At 45.0% G+C, this 17,971-nt stretch overlaps 1 long non-coding RNA gene across 1 annotated transcript; it reads right to left on the reverse strand.

The window, feature by feature from the left end:
* Positions 1–10,617: 10,617 nt before the first annotated feature.
* Positions 10,618–17,272, reverse strand: LOC119877216. The gene is made up of 3 exons (XR_005372943.1): positions 15,780–17,272; positions 14,868–15,662; positions 10,618–13,903 (listed from the first exon to the last, which is right to left on the reverse strand). It is a non-coding gene; the product is annotated as an uncharacterized LOC119877216 (long non-coding RNA).
* Between the last annotated feature and the right edge of the window lie 699 nt (positions 17,273–17,971).

The raw sequence follows: 17,971 nt of genomic DNA on the forward strand, positions 1-17,971 counted from the left end.
AAGGAACTGGACTTCCCAGTTAGGAACGTCAGACGTACACATAAATAACCATGAAACAGTGAGATTTAGTACTTGGAGAGAGACAGTTCTGTCAGGAAGATGGAGAAGAGAACAGAAGGAGGTTTTTGCAGAGATGCCTTTGAGATAGGCACAGACAGGCGGAGAGCCGTCCCCCGACCAAAGTGAAGAGAGGAGTAGGGAATGGACATCCCTGCAGTGGTTACAGGAGACGAAGTCTCCTAAGTGGTCTCCCTGCTTCCAGTTGGCCCCACCGCTGTCTGTCCACCAGCCACACAGCTACAGGCAGGATCCTTCTAAAGTGTCAATCAGATTCCATCATTCCCTGATCTCAAACTTCCAGTAGCTTCCTCACACATCTGGAATACAACCCAAAGTCCTTGCTATGGTCTAAGGACCTTACATGATGTGTCCTTGCTACGTTAGAGACCTCCTCTCTTCTTTCCATGTTCCCTGGGCTCACTATTTCCACCATACTGGCCTCCTTCTGGTCTTCAAAGATTCCAGGCAAGCTCCCATCACAGAGCCTTCACTAAGTGCCTTTCTCTGGCAATCCTACAACAACAGAACTCCCCTATCACTCTGTCCCCTTGCCCTGCCTTATTTCTCAACCTGGCACTCAGGACTATGACATTAGATCACACATTTAGCTGACTTCACCCTGAGAATGTAAGCACCGTGATGGCAGGAACTTGATCTCTTTCGTTCACAGTTACATCCCCAGGGCCTAGAAGAGGCCCAGCACAAGGCAGGCTCCCTAAAGAATGGGTGACGGGCACTGAGGGGGGCACTTGACAGGATGAGCACTGGGTGTTATTCTGTATGTTGGCAAATTGAACACCAACAAGAAATAAATTTATTATAAAAAATAAAATAAATAAATAAATAAATAAATAAATAAATAGTTGATCCCCCTGAAGTGAAATGCTATATAAAATACATAGTGAACAAAAAAAAAAAAAAAAAGAATGTATAGAATGAATAGGTAATTGAGTGAGGTGAGGGAAAATATGCATATTTCAAGAGGTGTAAATATACAGCATGAATAGTAGATGGTGGGGCAAGTGGCGGGTAGGAGCAGCTAGAAAGGGACAAGTCCTCAGTGCCCGGGTCATGAAGGGCCCTGTAAGAGTTAGGGCTGTTTTCTGAAGACAACAGAGAGCCAGGAAAGCCTGGAAAGGAAGAGAACAACACAATCACATCTGCAGAGTTAAAAGATAAGTCAAGCTGCCATGTGGTGGGGAGGGACTGCAAGCAAAGAGGCATCTAGTTTGCTCATTTGTAAAACGGACATAACACCATCATCCCGGTCAGCGACCACAGTGATAACCGAGAGAGTTTATGCATGCCAAACACCAAGCACGGTACCCAACAAGCAGAAGCTATGGCTAAACGGTATCCGTTACCACCCATACCGGGGAAACTGGGAGGATGATGTCCACAGTTCCGCTCAGGTGGCTGACTGCTTGGAGCCTGGTACCTCTGGTCCTGATAGGATCTACAGAAGCAAAAACTCCTTTCTGGGAACAGAGAACACATCCTATTTTGGGCAAGTGCAGCTTGAAATAGCTGGGGGACACCCAGGTGAGATCCAGTAAGCAGTCTGATACAAAGGTCTCCAGCTCAAAAAAAAGGAAGTTGAAAACAAAGATAAAGATTCAGGGGAATCCTTTACCTTATAAGCAATCGCCCTGGTCACTTACGAGCAAACCCTCAATCCAAATACTCAAAGCAAACTCACCGGAGTTAAAAGCCCCAACAAGAAATCATCTCATTGAGTTGAAAAGCAAACTATTGTTATAGGAATTGACTTCAATTCTGAGCTTCTTAGTAACTCCTGCACATGTTCACATGGTCCTCCTCTGCACTTCCTCCAGGCACAGAGAAAAGAGTTTCACGCACTTCGGCTTTTTCATATCCCCTTCCAAGGCCTTCTCTGCTTTCCTATTTTCCAGGGTGCCCTTGTAAGACAGAGCTGAGTAAGCTCCAGGAGACGGAAATATTGCAGCGAACAGACCTCTTAGCTTTGAAGGAATTTTTTTTTTTTCCTGAGCTGAGTGAATTTTTTAGACTCACAACACTCCACTCCTACTCCTGCTTCAAGAGTTTGCAAACACATGCATGAAGGATGGTCTAAGGTGCTGGGGGACGTGAGTCTGTATGAGTTCCCTGGGGCTACAGTTTCAAGAAGACCAGGAAGCATTGAGATGGAGGTGGCTCAGGAGCTAGTGCAGAAAAGGAGGCCTGACTCTGTACTATCCAAAGGACAGTGGAACTAGGCTCATACATGCATCCACACATCGCTCAGTCACTCAACAAGCAGCTACTGAGTACCTACAGCATGTGCCTCCTGCAGAGGAAGCAACCGTAAACAAGACAGACCAATGGTCTCTCATGGAGCTTTGTGTCTTATTTCCTGTTTCCCAGACCCACGGGGACACCTAAAACACAGATATTTCTTGTATCTTCTTCAATTTCATTCATTCATTCATTAAACAGAGATTTACTGAGGAGGCTGTGCTGGTCTCTAGGGTTATAATGTTGACTAGGATTGGGCAGTTATAGTTCAGCTTAAATGTCACCATGAGGTAAACACAGTGTGCAGGTACTGGTTGTAGGAAGGGCTCTGTGATAGAGTAAGTCTGTCCACAAACTTTTTGAGATTGCAAACCCCCTCAGTGAAAGAAAATGCCTATGTCCCCTCCCCTTGAATCTGGCTTGGTTTTGGGATTGTGTTGACCAAGAGAATACAACAGAAGTGATAGCTTCACCTGAGCTTTAAAGAAGTGGCAGTCTCCTCTCTTGTAACACCTGCTCTAGGGGAAGCCAGCTGCCATGTGATGGGCCTGATTCTTCTCAGACCACCATGCTGTGAGGAAACCCAAGCTAGCCACGTGAAGATGCTGTGGGGAGAGAGAGGTCCTGGGAGCCCTGGTTCTTCAGCCATTCCAGCCAGGTGAAGACGTCACCTTGGGTATTTCATGTTGGATGCTACTTTGGTCTGAATGTTTGTCTCTCCTAAAATTCATAGCTTGAAATCCTAATGCCCAGTGTGATGGTTTTAGGAGGTGGGCCTTTGAGAGGTGCTTAGGCTTAAGGGTAGAGCCCTTGTGCATGAAATTAGTGTGCTTATTAAAAAATAAATAAATAAATAAATAAATAAATAAATAAATAAATAAATAAATAATAAATAAATAAATACCTCGCAAAGCTCCCTAGCCCTTTCCACCAAGTCATGACACAACAAGAAGGAATCAGCAACAGACCAGGAAGAAGACCTTCTCTGGATCATGCTGGCACCCTGATCTTGGACTTCCAGCCTCTGGAACTGTGAGAAATTAATTTGTTTTATAATCAGTCTGATCAGTCTGTGGTATTTTGCTACAGCATCCCAAATGGACAAGAACAGATGGAAAGGGCCTCTCTGAAGATGTGGCATTTAGTTTGAGACCCAAGGGACGAGAAAGTTTTGATATACAAGAACCAAGGGGAAGAGCATTCCTGGCAGTGAACAGAGATAGTGGAGATCCAGAGTTGGGAAAGCTCTTGAGGTGTTCAAGGAGCTGAGATTCAACCTGTGAGGCAGAAGCATGGGGAGCAAGGTCAAGAGCTGAAGATTAGACCGGCAAAGGCACAGGGGACAGATTGGAAAGGCGCTGTCAGCCATGGCACAGTATCTGAGTTGTGTTCTAGGGAGAAGGGGAACACCTTAAACAATGCTAACCACAAGAGCAGCACAATCTGTATTAAATTTCTCAGAGGATCCCTGTTGCTGTTAGGCTAGCTCTGTGGGTACCAGCTCTGTGACTTTGATCACTGCTGTAGCTCAGCACTGAGAACAGTACCTGGCATATACAGGTGTTCAAAAAAACAAATGTTGAATGAATGCCTTAATAAGGACGGACTGGAGAGGATGAGAGTAAATGAAGGGAGACCAGTAGGGAAGCCATGCAATAATCCCAGTAAAAGACAGTGGGCTTGGCTAGAGGTGGAAAGAAAAGGGAAGTGTTGAGAAATAGTCAGAAGTAGGAGAGATAAAACTCAAGGTCAGGCTCTGAGATGTACGGGTTGTATGACTTTGAGCAAATCAAACACCCTGAGCAGCTAATTCTTCACCTATAAAAGCTTTTCAATAAAAAAAAAAAAAAATCTCTCTTTTGCACTGGTAGTGTAAGGATCTCATGAAAAAATATAAGGAAACACTTGGTGAAACTCTGTGTTGCAAACTCACATGTAGAGGCATGACTATCATTGTTCCATTCTTTCCCTAATGGCCTGAAGGATCCATCAGAAACAGTCACTGGTTTTCATCATCTCTCTCAGTGTTCTAGGGAAGTGAGTGTATGAGCCCCATCCCTCTGGTCTCTGAGGCTGGCACCAAAATTTCATGACCCATGCTCCCTCCCGAAGCTCCTCACCACGGTCATGAGAAGCCCCTTTCCATTTAGAGCAGCAGTTCTCAATTTGAACATACATCAGAAGCTCCTGGAAGGCTTGTTAAAATGCAGACTGTGGAGCCTCACCCCTAGAGCTTCTGATGCAGTCAACCTGGGAAAAGAACCAAGAACTGGCATTTCTAACAAGTGCCCAGGTGAGGCGGATGCTATTAATGTGTGGTCAACTTTGAGAACAGCCTTCAGTGAACATACACTCGATTGCCTTTTCTGATTGGAGGGTCTCCTACACTTCTCAGGTGAGATTCCCAGGAAAATCTAAGAACCAAAAGAAAAATTTCATCCAGTTTCCTCCAGATTTCTTTTAAGATTTTATTGATCTATATGAAAGAGAGAGAGAGAGAAAGCGAGAGAAAGCATAAGTGGGGGAAGGTAAAGAAACAGGCTCCCCACGGAGCAGGGAGCCCAACACAGGGCTCAAACCCAGGACCCTGGGATCATGACCTGAGCCGAAGGTAGATGCCCAACAGGCTAAGCCACCCGGGCACCTCTCCTCCATATTTCTTAATATGAGATCTAGTTGTTCTTGTTTTATTTTTATTTTTTGTTGTTGTTGTTCTTGTTGTTGTTCTTGTTTTAAACAACAGGTATGTTTTAAAAGCATGAAGCCAACATGCCTGGCTTCAAAACTGTGTTGCATGACCTTGGCCTAGTACCTACCTCCTAGGATCAATGTGGGGATTAAGAGTTAATGCATGCAAAGCACTGAGAGCCTCAGCTGGCCCCCAGGAAGGACTTGATAAATGCTAGCTGTTAGCATTATTATTCCAAAGTGTGACTCATGTAATTGGTTGTTTTATGGTTTTCACATAAAAACCAATAGAAAGTTCAGCTTCACCTCTGAAAAATGTATAGGACTGCACAGCAAGCATTTCAGAAACAGCCCTCACTCCCACCTTCATCTCGCTTTTTAACCTCTATGTTTCTTAGGACTCCGTCCCCACGCTTCACTTTGTCTTAGTGAATTATTACATGATTCTCCGTATACCACTTTTTTAAACAAGGTGAATCCTATGCATAAATAAATAGTTCTCCATTCATGTATGCAGCTTCTTCATGAATAATCGAGGTGTTTCGGGCTCCAGATCCCCACACCCCAAGCTCTCTGGGAATCTGGTCATTACTGCTTTACGTTTGCAAGCACCTTCAGCACCCAGGAATAAACCACATATGAGAAGGACACAGAGGAAGGGAGGTATGTACACTTATCCTCCCAACCCGCTTCTGTCCTTTGGATTCTCGGAACGATGGGGAGTGGGCTATCCAGCTTTCATTGTCTTGCTCTTATGAAGACGTGATTGACCTTCCATTGATGGGACACAGTCTTTCTGCTGTTCTTGTGTTGTTCTCTCATTCAGGAAGCAGCTGAGTGTCTAGTATGTGTCACACGTTGTGCAGGGCATTCGGCAGGTGAGGGTGCTTAGGACACTGTCTGTCCTCAGGAATTCAGAATGCGATGAGCAGACCCATAAACAGGAGGCTATCACCATACTGCAAGACACATGCTATGAATAAAGGTCAGTGCCCCTTAGTGAATACCGGCAACATGCCAGGCACTGTGGTGTGCGCTGAATGATCTCTTTTATCCTCGTGCTGACCCTCTGGAGCAAGCACTGCCGTTTCCCTTACTTTGGAGCCGAGGCCGTGGAAGCACAGCGAACTACAAGGTCACACCGTAAGAGGCGGAGGCAGACTTCAAAGTCAGGCGGTCTAACCTCGAGGTCTGCACCCAGAATCTCTCTATTATGCGGCCCTTCTGCAATGTAACATGAACAACAGTTTGGGGGATAAAGGTTTGAGGGATCTTTGGACTGAGTAATGCAAAGAAGTAGCTCAGGACAGAGAAATACAATTAGCTGAGAAGAGAGAGAGGGCAGGAACCCCGGCAAAGCAGGTCAGGCAGCTGAATCAGGAAGGTTCCTTGGCGTGGAGGCGTGGGTTGAGGAGAGGCTGAGTAAGCGGCCTGTGGCAATGACCCGGCGAGTCTCTGGAGGCTGGCCAGGGCAGCAGGCTGCAGCACCAGCCCCAGGAGACCAGGGGGCCCCACTCAGGCAGCCGTTTTATGCAAGGTTCAGAATCAGCACTTCCAGGGAGTTCATCCACAGAGCAAGGGCTGTGAGACCTCAGTCCTAAAGAGGCACCCACCTCCAGGCCTGAAGACAGAGACTGGATTTTGCACACGGGCATTGTCTGAGACTTCGGTGTCTACTCTGTTCTACGCTGTAATGTTCGATCTGTGATATATATGATCTTCTGAGTCTAGATCAGGGTCCTGTTCCAGCTACCTATTACCTCGTGACATACCAGCCCAAAACGAAATAGTAAAATAGCCACCATTTTATGAAGCTCACAATTTTGCAGGTTAGGACCTTGTGCACACAGACCTGGAATCACTTTGGGGTGGCCTGAATAACTGGAGACGGCCGGGACGACTTGCCTGGGGCCACATGTCTGAGGTCACGGTTCTGGATTCCAGTTGAATTCCTAGGTTCTTTTCCACACTGTACAAGCTGGGGTTAAAAACCCAAAGACAGCTTCTTCACTCAGCTATTGGCACTTGGCAGGATGGCTGAAGGGTCAGGGCTCACTGGGCAGCTCTCTCCCCAGGGCCTGTGTGGGCCTGGGCTTCTTCATTAAGGCCTGGGTGAGGCATCACGTCTACCGTATTGCATGGTCAACAGAGCCTCAGAACCAAGCCAGATTCAAGGGGAGGGGATAGACACTTCCTCTCAATGGGCAAGAGAGTACAAGGATTTGTGGACAAACTTACTCCATCACAGCATCTTTCTTACATTGTACTTGCCTCACCACAACATGCCAACTAAATTGAAACTGCCCAACCTTAGCATTACAACCCCAGGGGCCAGCACAACACCCTCACTGAAGTTCTCCTGAATGAATGAATGAAAATTAAGAAGGCTTGCTTTATATTGTAGATACCCCAAGGGTTCTGAGAAAAAAAAAAAAAGACCAAGAAACATTATTTGAATGAAATCACTAACATTTTACCAAAGAAGGGGCCATAGAAATGTGTATTTATACTTCTACATGTATAATAGACACATTCTGTCCATATGAATACGGTGGTTTTGTAGCTGCCTGAGAAAACAAAAATAATTGTACTATAATAGAATAACTCATTGTTTATATAATGCTCACCATGTGCCCAACATTATCCTAAGCCCTTCACAAGAATTACCTCAGTACGGGAAGCAGAGCTCTGTTATGGGTTGAACTGTACTCCTTGCCCCCAAATTCACATGTTGAAGTCCTATTGAAGTCCTAATCCCAGAATGTGACCCTATCTGGAGATGGGTTCTTCAGAGAGGTAATGGAGTTAAGAGGAGGTCATCACGTGGGCCCTGATCCAATATGACCGGTGAAAAGGAAACTATGACATAGATGGATACAGAGGGAAGACCATGTGAAGACACAGGAAGAAGCCGCCCATCTACAAGCCACGGGAGAGACCTCAGAAGAAACCAACCCTGCCAACCCCTTGAGCTCAGACTTCTACCCTCCAGGTCTGTGAGAAAATAAATTTCCAGTGGTGAAACCACTCAGTCTGTGGCACTTCATTAAGGCAGCCCTACCAGACTAATCCAAGGTCCCAGAGGCAATGGGCAGTAATAGCACCCAGCAGGATGGGACCTTACTTCATTCTCTGCCAAATAGCCTTGGGAATTAAGGGAGAGTTGTGGTTCTTGCCTAAAAGCAGAAGAGGAGACCATGGCCTGCATAAGGAGATATGGTAAAAAGAATCTCATCTAAGCTGTCAGAGCAGAAGGAAACAAGAAACCACCCCCAAAATGTCAGAAGGCACCAAGTCCTGTGAGGATTAGAAGACTGGAGGGCTTGATTAAATGTGGAACAGGGAGGTTTCTTCCAGTATAGTGGGGAATGCTGCCAGTAAGACTTGCTTCTATGAATGAAGTAAGTTCACGGTTCCACCTCGGCGTAGGAAGTGCCAGAAAGCCAACATTGCCTTGATACGGGCTCAGGGATTGACCTCCTCCCCCGCCACCATCTGCCCCACAACTGACCACAGTAGGCAAGTGGTTCCACTCCAAAGGGAAGACGGAGGGCAGCTGACCCTGGAAAAGGAATAGTGTATCAGTTTCCCGTGGCTGCTCTAAATTACAGCAAATTTGGTGGCTGAAAAACAGAATTGTATTCTCTCACTGGACTGGAGGCCAGAAGCCCTCGGTATCCCTGGGCTGAAATCAAGGTGTAGGACCTCTAGAGCCTCTGGAGAATCCGTCCCTTGACTCCTCGGCTAATGGTGGCTGCCGGCATCCTTGGATTTATGGCTGCATCACTCCAATCTCCGCCGCTCGTTCATATCGCCTCCTCTCCTTCTGTCTCTGGGTCAAATCTCTCCCTGCCTCCCCCTTACCGGGACACTTACGATGGCGTTTAAGACCTACCCAATAATCCAGGATGACCTCCCCATCTCAAAGTCCTTAACCTTATCACATCAGCAAAGACCCTTTTTCCATTTGTAATATATTCTACAAATATCAACAACGACATATTGCATAACACAATCCATTTGTAACCACAAGACAACATTTACAAGTTCCCGTGGGAACCTGGTATCTTTGGGGGCCGGTATGCAGCCTACCCCAGGCATCCTCCACTTTTATCTGGCAAACAGCACTCCACCAGCCCCAGAAAAGCCATTGTTGAGGCTGGCTGCGATGCCCTTCATGAGAGCTACCTGACATATGTTTCTCTGTCTGCATATATTCTTGGCTGAACACCAAAATGCTAATTTTCCTAAGGATATGATTCTAAATATCTTTCACTCATGTTACCTCTACCACCTTCTAATTGTTTACCTCTGGCAGGTAGGCTCTAGGATGCAGTTCACTGTGTGTATACCAAGTACACTCAGGTTTGCAAGGAGTTGCAACTTCTTCTCCTGTTCGAATTCTCTCCAGGGTGCTCCTGAACTACACAGAAACCCTAAAGTGAGAGTGACCGTGAGTCTGGCACTCTGAGGCCTGAAGCCGCAGGATGGAGAGGGCACCGCAGGTGTGACTTTTAGGGCATCAAGATGTGTCAGAGTGTGCTATGTCCATCGTACCAAAGCTAGCAACTGTGTTCTCAAGTAGCTGCCTCCCCGCGGGGACCAGCATGAGAGCTGTTCAGAAGAGGAACTTGCAGGAGAGAGGAAGAAGCCATTCTCAGGACACCGTGCACAGACTTGGTGACAGATACAGGCAGAGGTAACTGGCAACCTCCTCTTTCTCACGCTGGCCTCCTCCAATGAGAGCAGCCCCCAGCCAACCTCCAGAGGCAGCAGCTCCCCCCAGATTTTTCTATAGCCCTTCTTTGCGAGTTGACTTCAGCAGCCAACACACACAGGCTGTGCGAGGTCCTGCAGGCTGTGACCTGCTCACCTGTCTCCATCATGTTCCGTGAGTGCCTCTCTGGTTCCCCGACACCCCCTCCCCACTTTCACTTCCTCACTCCTCCCACACTGCATCAGCTCCAACTGCTGCGGTCAACCCCTGGTTCCCACAACACTTTTGGTGGCCCAACTGATGCACGGGAGATGGCTTTTCCCAAGCACAACTCAGCTTCTAAGGTGACGAACCAAGCATTATTTCCCAAAGTTTAGTCCAAGACCCTCCTACATCAGGAATACTTGAAATTTTAAACATTTATTTACTTATTTTAGAGAGAAAGAGAGCATGGTGGGAATGGGGCAGAGAGAGACAGGGAGAGAGGCACTCAAGCAGACCCTGTGCTGAGCATGGAGCCAGACATGGGGCTCGATCTCACGACCCTGAGATCACGACCTGAGCCAAAACCAAGAGTTGGATGCTTAACTGACTGCGCCACCCAGGTGCCCCTACCTGAAGAGTTTTTTAAAAATACAATTCTAGAAAGAAAGAAAGAAAGAAAGAAAGAAAGAAAGAAAGAAAGAAAGAAAGAAAGAAAGAAAGAAAGAAAGGAAAGAAAGAAAACAAACAAGTTTTTGGGGTCCCTGGGTGGCTCAGTCAGCCTAACATCTGACTCTTGATTTCAGCTCAAGTCAAGATCTTAGGGTTGTGAAATTAAGCCCTGAGTCAGGCTGCAAGCTTAGGGTGAAGTCTGAGATTCTTTCTCTACCTCTAGCCTTCCCCCCTGTCTGTCTCTCTGTCTTTCTGTCTCTCTCTCTCTCCACCTCTCAAATAAATAAATCTTTATAAAAATACAAATTCCCCTTTAGACCTAAGATTCAAAATCTCAATAATGGGGCCCAGGATTCTGCATATGGACAAGTATACCAGGTGGCTCTTGGGCACCTACAAGTTAAAACAATTACATTATTGCTCAGATTAAAAACATTCGAGATCACTGAAAACAGTAGTTCAGTGTACATATACTAGCAGTATATGCAAAGAAACATTAATTTGTACTAAAATTTTAGATTGTCTTTTCACAACTTACAATATATTTTGCAAGGCATGTTATCGTCATTAATGAGAGGTCCCTGAATCTCCATCTTTTCATAGGGAGCTAAGGGACGGGTGTGGCCTAATGTGGTCCAGATAAGTGCAATAGTCTATCTCCTTATTCACTGAATTATCATTGGCCACTTGTCATGTGCTACAGCCTATACGAAGACCTGGAGATAATTAAGGGCATCTCTTGTCCTCGTACAGTGTATGCTCCAGTCTGGGAAATATAAATATGATAACATCTCACATGTATTGGGTGTGGACATTTACAGGCATGGTTTCACTAAGAACTCTTTATTTTTATTTTTTTAAGAACCCTTTAATAAGACAAATTCTTAGTAAAGTCATTCCCTAAGCAAAAAAAGTTGATGCTTACAAGCTGAAGCCCCAGTGTCAATAACCCAAGACTCCGCATCTCTGTGCCATCCTGCATCCTGCAGAATAATGTAAGCTGGTCACGATTTACAGGCACCTTGGGTGTGCGGGCTGAAGAGTAAATCAGAATGGCAGAAACCATAAAGTGAGTAAGAACAATTTAAACCATAAAGTGATTTTGGAACAATCTTGAAATCATCCATATCTCTTCCGCTGCTTGGGATTTGGTAGTCAGAAGACAGAATTATTTCAATGCCTTACAAATCTGCAGATAAACGCCTGGCTCCTTTTATTTTTGGCAGAGATAGCTCTGTTAAGACATCCTGACAACCCTCCATGATCCCCTATGGTATGTAAAAGTTAGACAATTTGGATATTTGGAAATCTGATGCAGGCCTTGACTGCAGAAGGCCTCAGGCAGTAGGAATCTGGAGGAACTGTTTGCCTGTTATCTAAGTTTTGATATCAAAAGTCTTCCCTCCTATTAGAGAAGAAAGATTTCTCCTGGGGACAACATCCTTCTGTGATTGCTGTAAGCCTGGATCCAAAGCTCGAGACATTACACGGCTCTTTCCCCTGGAGGCTCCTGACATTCTGATAATGAAGATTGCCAGTTATTATGAAATGACTTTTTCTTTGTATTTCTGAGGTGACTCTGGAAACTCCAGTTGGCCATGACTATGAGGAGACTCTTGAGATTATAGGAATAATCATGAGGCGTTAACTAAGGTTTCCAATTCTGGGATCCAGGATCCAGTCACAGCTGCTACACTCCCTTGGAGCCACCTAAAACTCTCATACTGCCAAATTCCCAGGAGTGTCCTCAGAACCATGACACACCCCCTGGGCCCTCCCTATAGGGCTGAGCTTCTCTTCTCCCCCATTACCAAACCAAGTACCTTTGGGACAAATTATTTGGTACAAAAGACCCAGATTCTGTTTCCCTGCTAAACACCTTCATGTAAGGTTGGCTACACCATCCTGATCTCCACCTGGTTCCATCCTCTGAGACTTGGATCTTATCCTTCCTTGTAGATCTCCAGTGCTGGTCTTGTTCATTCTTTTTTTTTTTTTTTTTTAATTGATGGCATCCTGGAATATTTTTTATCTAGACTGGTCTTCCCAGTATCAAACACTGTCTGAAACATGCCAAAGATGTCTACAGCCTTCCACCCTGAGCATTATCCTCACTCAGTGTGACCATGGTGGAGAGTCTGTAAGACTCCAGCATGGCAGCAGGCACATAGTCCCAGAATCAGTCCTTTTTCTCTGGTGGGTTCCTAATAATTCAGCTTCTTCTTTCTTTCCCATTTCATTCTCATATGCCTTTGCTGGAAATATATTAGTCCCTATTTGGTGGATGTGTGACATTTTAACTAACAGAATTCAAAGTAGGGCCATTGCTGTGAATGGAATTGTGCCCATCCCCCAATAAAGTCCATATGCTAAACTCCAATGTGACTCTATTTAGAGATAAGGCTTTTAGGAGGTTAAAGTTTAAACTTCCTAAGGTTTAAGGTTAAAATTCCTAAGATTTAAGGTTAAAATTCCTAAGGTTAAATAAGGCCATACGGTGGGATCCTAGTCCAATAAGATTGGTGGCCTTATAACAAGAAGACGTGTCTCTCTCTGTCTCTCCACGCACAGGAAAGGCCATGCGAGTGCACAGAGAGAGGGCAGCCAACTGCAAGCCAGGAAGACAGCTCTCACCAGAACTCAACCATCCTGGCACCCTGATCTCAGACTTCCAGCCTGCAGAAGTATGCAAAGTAAATTTCTGTGGTTTAAGCCACCCAATCATGATATTTTGTTACGGTAGCCCAAGCCGACCAAAACAGTCTTATTCTAAATCATAATAAATTAGGCTAGCAAAATACACCATGATGGGTGCTATGATGTAAGTCTAATGCAAATTATGCAATGTTGGACTAACTCGGCCCTCAGGGTAGATAATCTTTCCAGAAGAAATGAGGTCTAAAGCTGAATCCTCAAGGATGAGAGGGGTAGGAAGTGTCCTCAAAGGAGAAACGGCCATGTGCAAAACTCAGAAGATGACAAAGGCCGTGGCTTCACTGGGCCCTGCAAATACTTCAATATGGCAGAGGAGTAGACTAGAAAGAATTGAGTGGCCCAAAGTGGGACTGACAATGTCATCAGGGAGAGGTTGAGAAGGCCTTCCGGGCCATGTAAAGAAATCTGAAATTTATTTTGAAAGCAAAGAGAAACTACCTGAGGATTTTTAAACAAAGGACTAACAAAAGGAAGCATATTTTAGAAAGATCATGGGAATAAGCAACATGTCCATGTCAGGGATCCCTTCAACAACAGCAACCATACTAATTCAACTAATATTTATTAAGGACTTATTAGAAGCCAGGAACTTTTCTAGATACCAGGGATACAGAAGTGAACAAAAGATACAAAAATAAAATAATAAAAAATAATTTAAAAAAAAAAAAAACCCTGCTCTTATAGTACCTGTATCCTAGTGTGAAGATACAATCCACAAAAATGTGTCAGATGGCAACTGCAGTCCTGGATGAGTGTAGGTTTGCAAGTTATACGCAGAAAAACTTGCTAGTAAAATGACATTTGACCAATGACCTAAAAGAAGTGAGGAATAGACCGGTAGAATCTGAAGTCCGACCACCCCAGGAAAAAAAAAGAACAGCAAGGGCAAAGGTCCTGAGGTAGAGGCAGGCCTGTCCCAGAAATAGGGGACAGTGCGGCAGGGGGAGGTGCAGAGCTGATGCCAGAGAGGCCTCTCCCGTGGCTTCTTGGGATATACCCAAAACCCTCAATTCTTGAGCGGCCAGAGAGCACTGCTATGGCCCAGGAAGAGGTGCACAGAATATAAACCCCGCCCCATCTCTCTGCCACACTTGGCACCACCTCAAAGAAGCTCTTCTTAGATCCAGAGTTTCTCTTGAACAGTTCTACTAGCTGCTGACCACCATCCCTCCACCAGTTTTCTCACAACAAACAGGTCAGTCTTCATCCCCGCTCCACTGACCAGAGGAATTCAAACCCAACCCAACGGGTCCAAAGGAGACTGGCACTAAACCATCGCTCCATTTCCCACGCTCCCCTTCCTGCCCCAGCCACAATTCCTCCCTCCTTCCCCACAGCCTGGAGCCCATCCATGTCTGGGAATACCAACAGGTACTCAGGACTAAGGGTGGAATCCTCTACACCAGTGGGTGTTCACACATCTCCCACCAGCTGGGCCAGGAGGTGAATTTTCTCTAAATCCTTAGTGACATAAGAAGGGGAAGAAGAAGAAGGAGAAGGAGAAGGAGAAGGAGAAGGAGAAGGAGAAGGAAGAAGAAGAAGAAGAAGAAGAAGAAGAAGAAGAAGAAGAAGAAGAAGAAGAAGAGAAGGAGAAGGAGGAGAAGGAGAAGAAGAAGGAGAAGAAGAAGAAAGAAGAAGGAGGAGGAGGAGGAAGAGGAGGAGGAGGAGGAGGAAGAGAGAAATAGAATGAGTTTTCGTGAAATTAAACGTATTGCATTGAAATGGAGTGTGGGGACCCGTTTGGATCGGCTATTGCCACACACGCCAAGAATCTCACCTGTGAAGGACTCTGCTAAGGAGGCCACTGTCTTTCTTCTCAAAACTCCAGCTCTCCACACTGGGCCTTAGGATGCTGGGCTGGACACCACCAGTCGTGGCCGTGGGGCAGCTGGAAATGTAGTCCAGCTGTGTTGCAAGTGCACCGATCCCTGCAGCAGTGGCCTTCCTGCACTCCCTGCACTCGGTGTGAAAACTTCCCGTGAATTAGGGTGATAGTAGGGAGGCCCGGGTGGCTCAGTGGTCGAGTGTCTGCCTTCAGCTCAGAGTGTGACCCCGGGGTACTGGGTTCGAGTTCTGCATCGGGCTCTTTGCGTGCAGCCTGCTTCTCCCTCTGCCTGTGTGTCTGCCTCTCTCTGTGTGTCTCTCATGAATAAATAAATAAAATCTTAAAAAAAAAAAAGAATTAGGGCCGTAGTAGATGATAGGTTTTCACATCGACAGAATAAAATGTTACTGGTCTCCCAAGCCCCAGTGCTCAGCAGGTCCGTGAAATCCTAAGGCTTGAGAACCACCGTGCGGTGATAACACCTGCTCTCAGATGCCTTCTCTGTGCTCACACAGAGGATCTGTTCTCCAAAGTTTCCAAGTTTTACTTTCCTTCCTCCCGAACACAGTGATGCATGAAACTTCTCTCCCACTACGGGATGGAACATCTTGCATCATATGTCATCCCTGATTTCTAATATCAGGGTTATGACTGTTCCTTAGTGAACTAGTATCTCAGAAGCTCACGATGAGTGTGGAAACTGAGACCGCGCAGGCCCAATTCGTTGAGCTCCCCAGAAGAAATTTTCTGTTTAAAAACAGATGAAGAGGAATACAGAGTTTAGAACAGGCTCCAAGTTGGTTTTGTACTCGTTTCTACCTTTTGTTAAACTTGCTTTCCAACGGGTTAAGTTAGTGTACTTACACTTGGCTCGTTCATTAATCTTTGCAGACTATGGAATGTTTTGCATGAGTCTACCCATAATTCCTGTTGAATCCGTATCAGGTAAGACCACGGTAAAGATATGGGTCATCTGACCTTTACTAGGGGACACTGATTATGAGGCCCTCAGGATATCATCCTCTTGCCTGCAAAATGAAAACAAATTTCATCTCCAGCGCTATTTCAATTTTTTTTTAAATAATTGAACCAGAAGTTTTCAGGGTAAACAGACAGAACCCTTAATTAATGCAGGAAGAATGTTTTAAACCCAAGCCAGGACTGTGGGAGGTAAAGAGGCAATTAATAGTCTGTCTCTCTTTCTTTCTGTCTCTCTCTCTCTCTCCCCCCGCCCTCTTTATATTCATAACAAAAACATTTAAAAGGAAAATCATTATGCCAGCAGGGTTTTTTAAAGACAACTACTGTTTTTTTTCTTTTTCTGTAACTCTTGCACATCCAGGATGAGCTAGACTGTGACTGACTATTGCTGGAAAATCTGAAGTTGCAACCGCCTTGTGAACATCGAAACCAATGCATGCAAGACCTCCAGAACCCTACTCTTCTTCCATTTTCCCTCTCTTATTCAAGAACACATCAGCTGTGTTCTCCAAGTCACTGGAGCTAAAAATAAAAATAAAAATAAATTAGAATTGTTGGCAGCCTCTCGTGCACAATTTCAGTGCACATACCATTGCACACATGGCTTTGCACTGTGTGTATTTATTATGACCCTTGCCACTCCTCCCAGCTACTTAAGCACAGGCGCCCCCACCCCCTACTTGTTTTTGGATCTCTAGTGCTTAGTGTGGTGCTCACACAGAGTAAGCACCAAGTAAGTGAATTGTAGTTCTTCCTCTTCCCTAGCCTCATCAAGCTCCCAGAGACACGGACACGGCCTCCTCACTTGGTCACCAAGTCCTCCTCACTTTATCTCTGAAATGTCCCTTGCATCCATCTATCCTCCAGCTTCGGCACCCTGTCACCCTCCCCTGGACTATCCAAATTCTTCCATTGACTATTTTCTCTGACTCCAGGTTCACCCCCTTCTCCATCCACCTCCCATGAAAGTGCCAAGTTACCATTCTCAAACACAAGTCTAACCTAGTAATCCTTTTATCTAATGCCTTCAATTAGCACTTGGTATAGGGTCCAAACTTCTTAGCATAATTCTCAACACAGCGTCTCTGCCCAAGTTCATTTCCAGAGACTTGCCCCTGTGTGTCCTAAGCTCGAGCCGTTCCAAACAACTAACCATTTAATCAAGAAATACTCCTCCAGGGCTCTGTGTTTTGTTCTTTTTCCTTTTCCATTGAAATGCCTCATCTACCCTCCTCAGAAAGCTCCTACTCATCCATCAGCGCTTAGAGAGCCTTTTCTTCCACTAACCATTGTGCCTCTCTAAGGTAGGGACCATGTCTCATTTATTAGCATTCTCCTGGTGCCTAATAGTTTCTGACACCATTGCCATCAACAAATCTTTGTGATCCAACCAGTATCTAGGATTCTTTAGTATTCTGAAATCCTAATTGGTATCTTCACTTCTATAAAGACTGTATTCCCGCTCTTAAGGACAACTCCCCAAACGTGTTATTTTGGTACGAATTGGAAACCCTCCAGAACCTCTGCTAAAAGTCACAGGCATGATAGCATCCCTTTTTAAGTAGCTGAAGAAAGTGAATTTACTTACTCAAAAAAAAAAAAAATAGTTGGTGTGATAAATCTGAGACAAAGTTAGCACATAGTCCTTTTTTGCTGAAGACGATTATGATAATCTCATCTTGACTAAATTTTCAAATCACTTCTGTATACATTATCTTACATGATAACATATTGACATAGCTGGATAATAGTCAAACTCATTAGCAAGGAGTCATTTGGACTTTGGCATCCAAATGATAAAATCCAGACCCAGCACCTCCTCCTACTAAAAATATCTGGCCTTGGGAACATTATTTAATCTCCTTAAGCCTCCTTAAAGCCATGTCTCTTCACCAGCAAAAATAGAGATAATGACAGTAAGAATAATTATTGTTTCTTCAAGGAAGTTTTTTTTGTTGTTGTTTTTTGACAAAATTGCATTTATATAAAGTGTACAACTTGATGTTTTATTTTTTTTTGATGTTTTAATATACATATACACTGTGAAATAATCACCACAATCAAGCTAATTACCA

Source organism: Canis lupus, chromosome 18 (genome assembly GCF_011100685.1).
Source record: "Canis lupus familiaris isolate Mischka breed German Shepherd chromosome 18, alternate assembly UU_Cfam_GSD_1.0, whole genome shotgun sequence".
In the NCBI taxonomy this organism is placed as follows: Eukaryota; Metazoa; Chordata; class Mammalia; order Carnivora; family Canidae; genus Canis; species Canis lupus.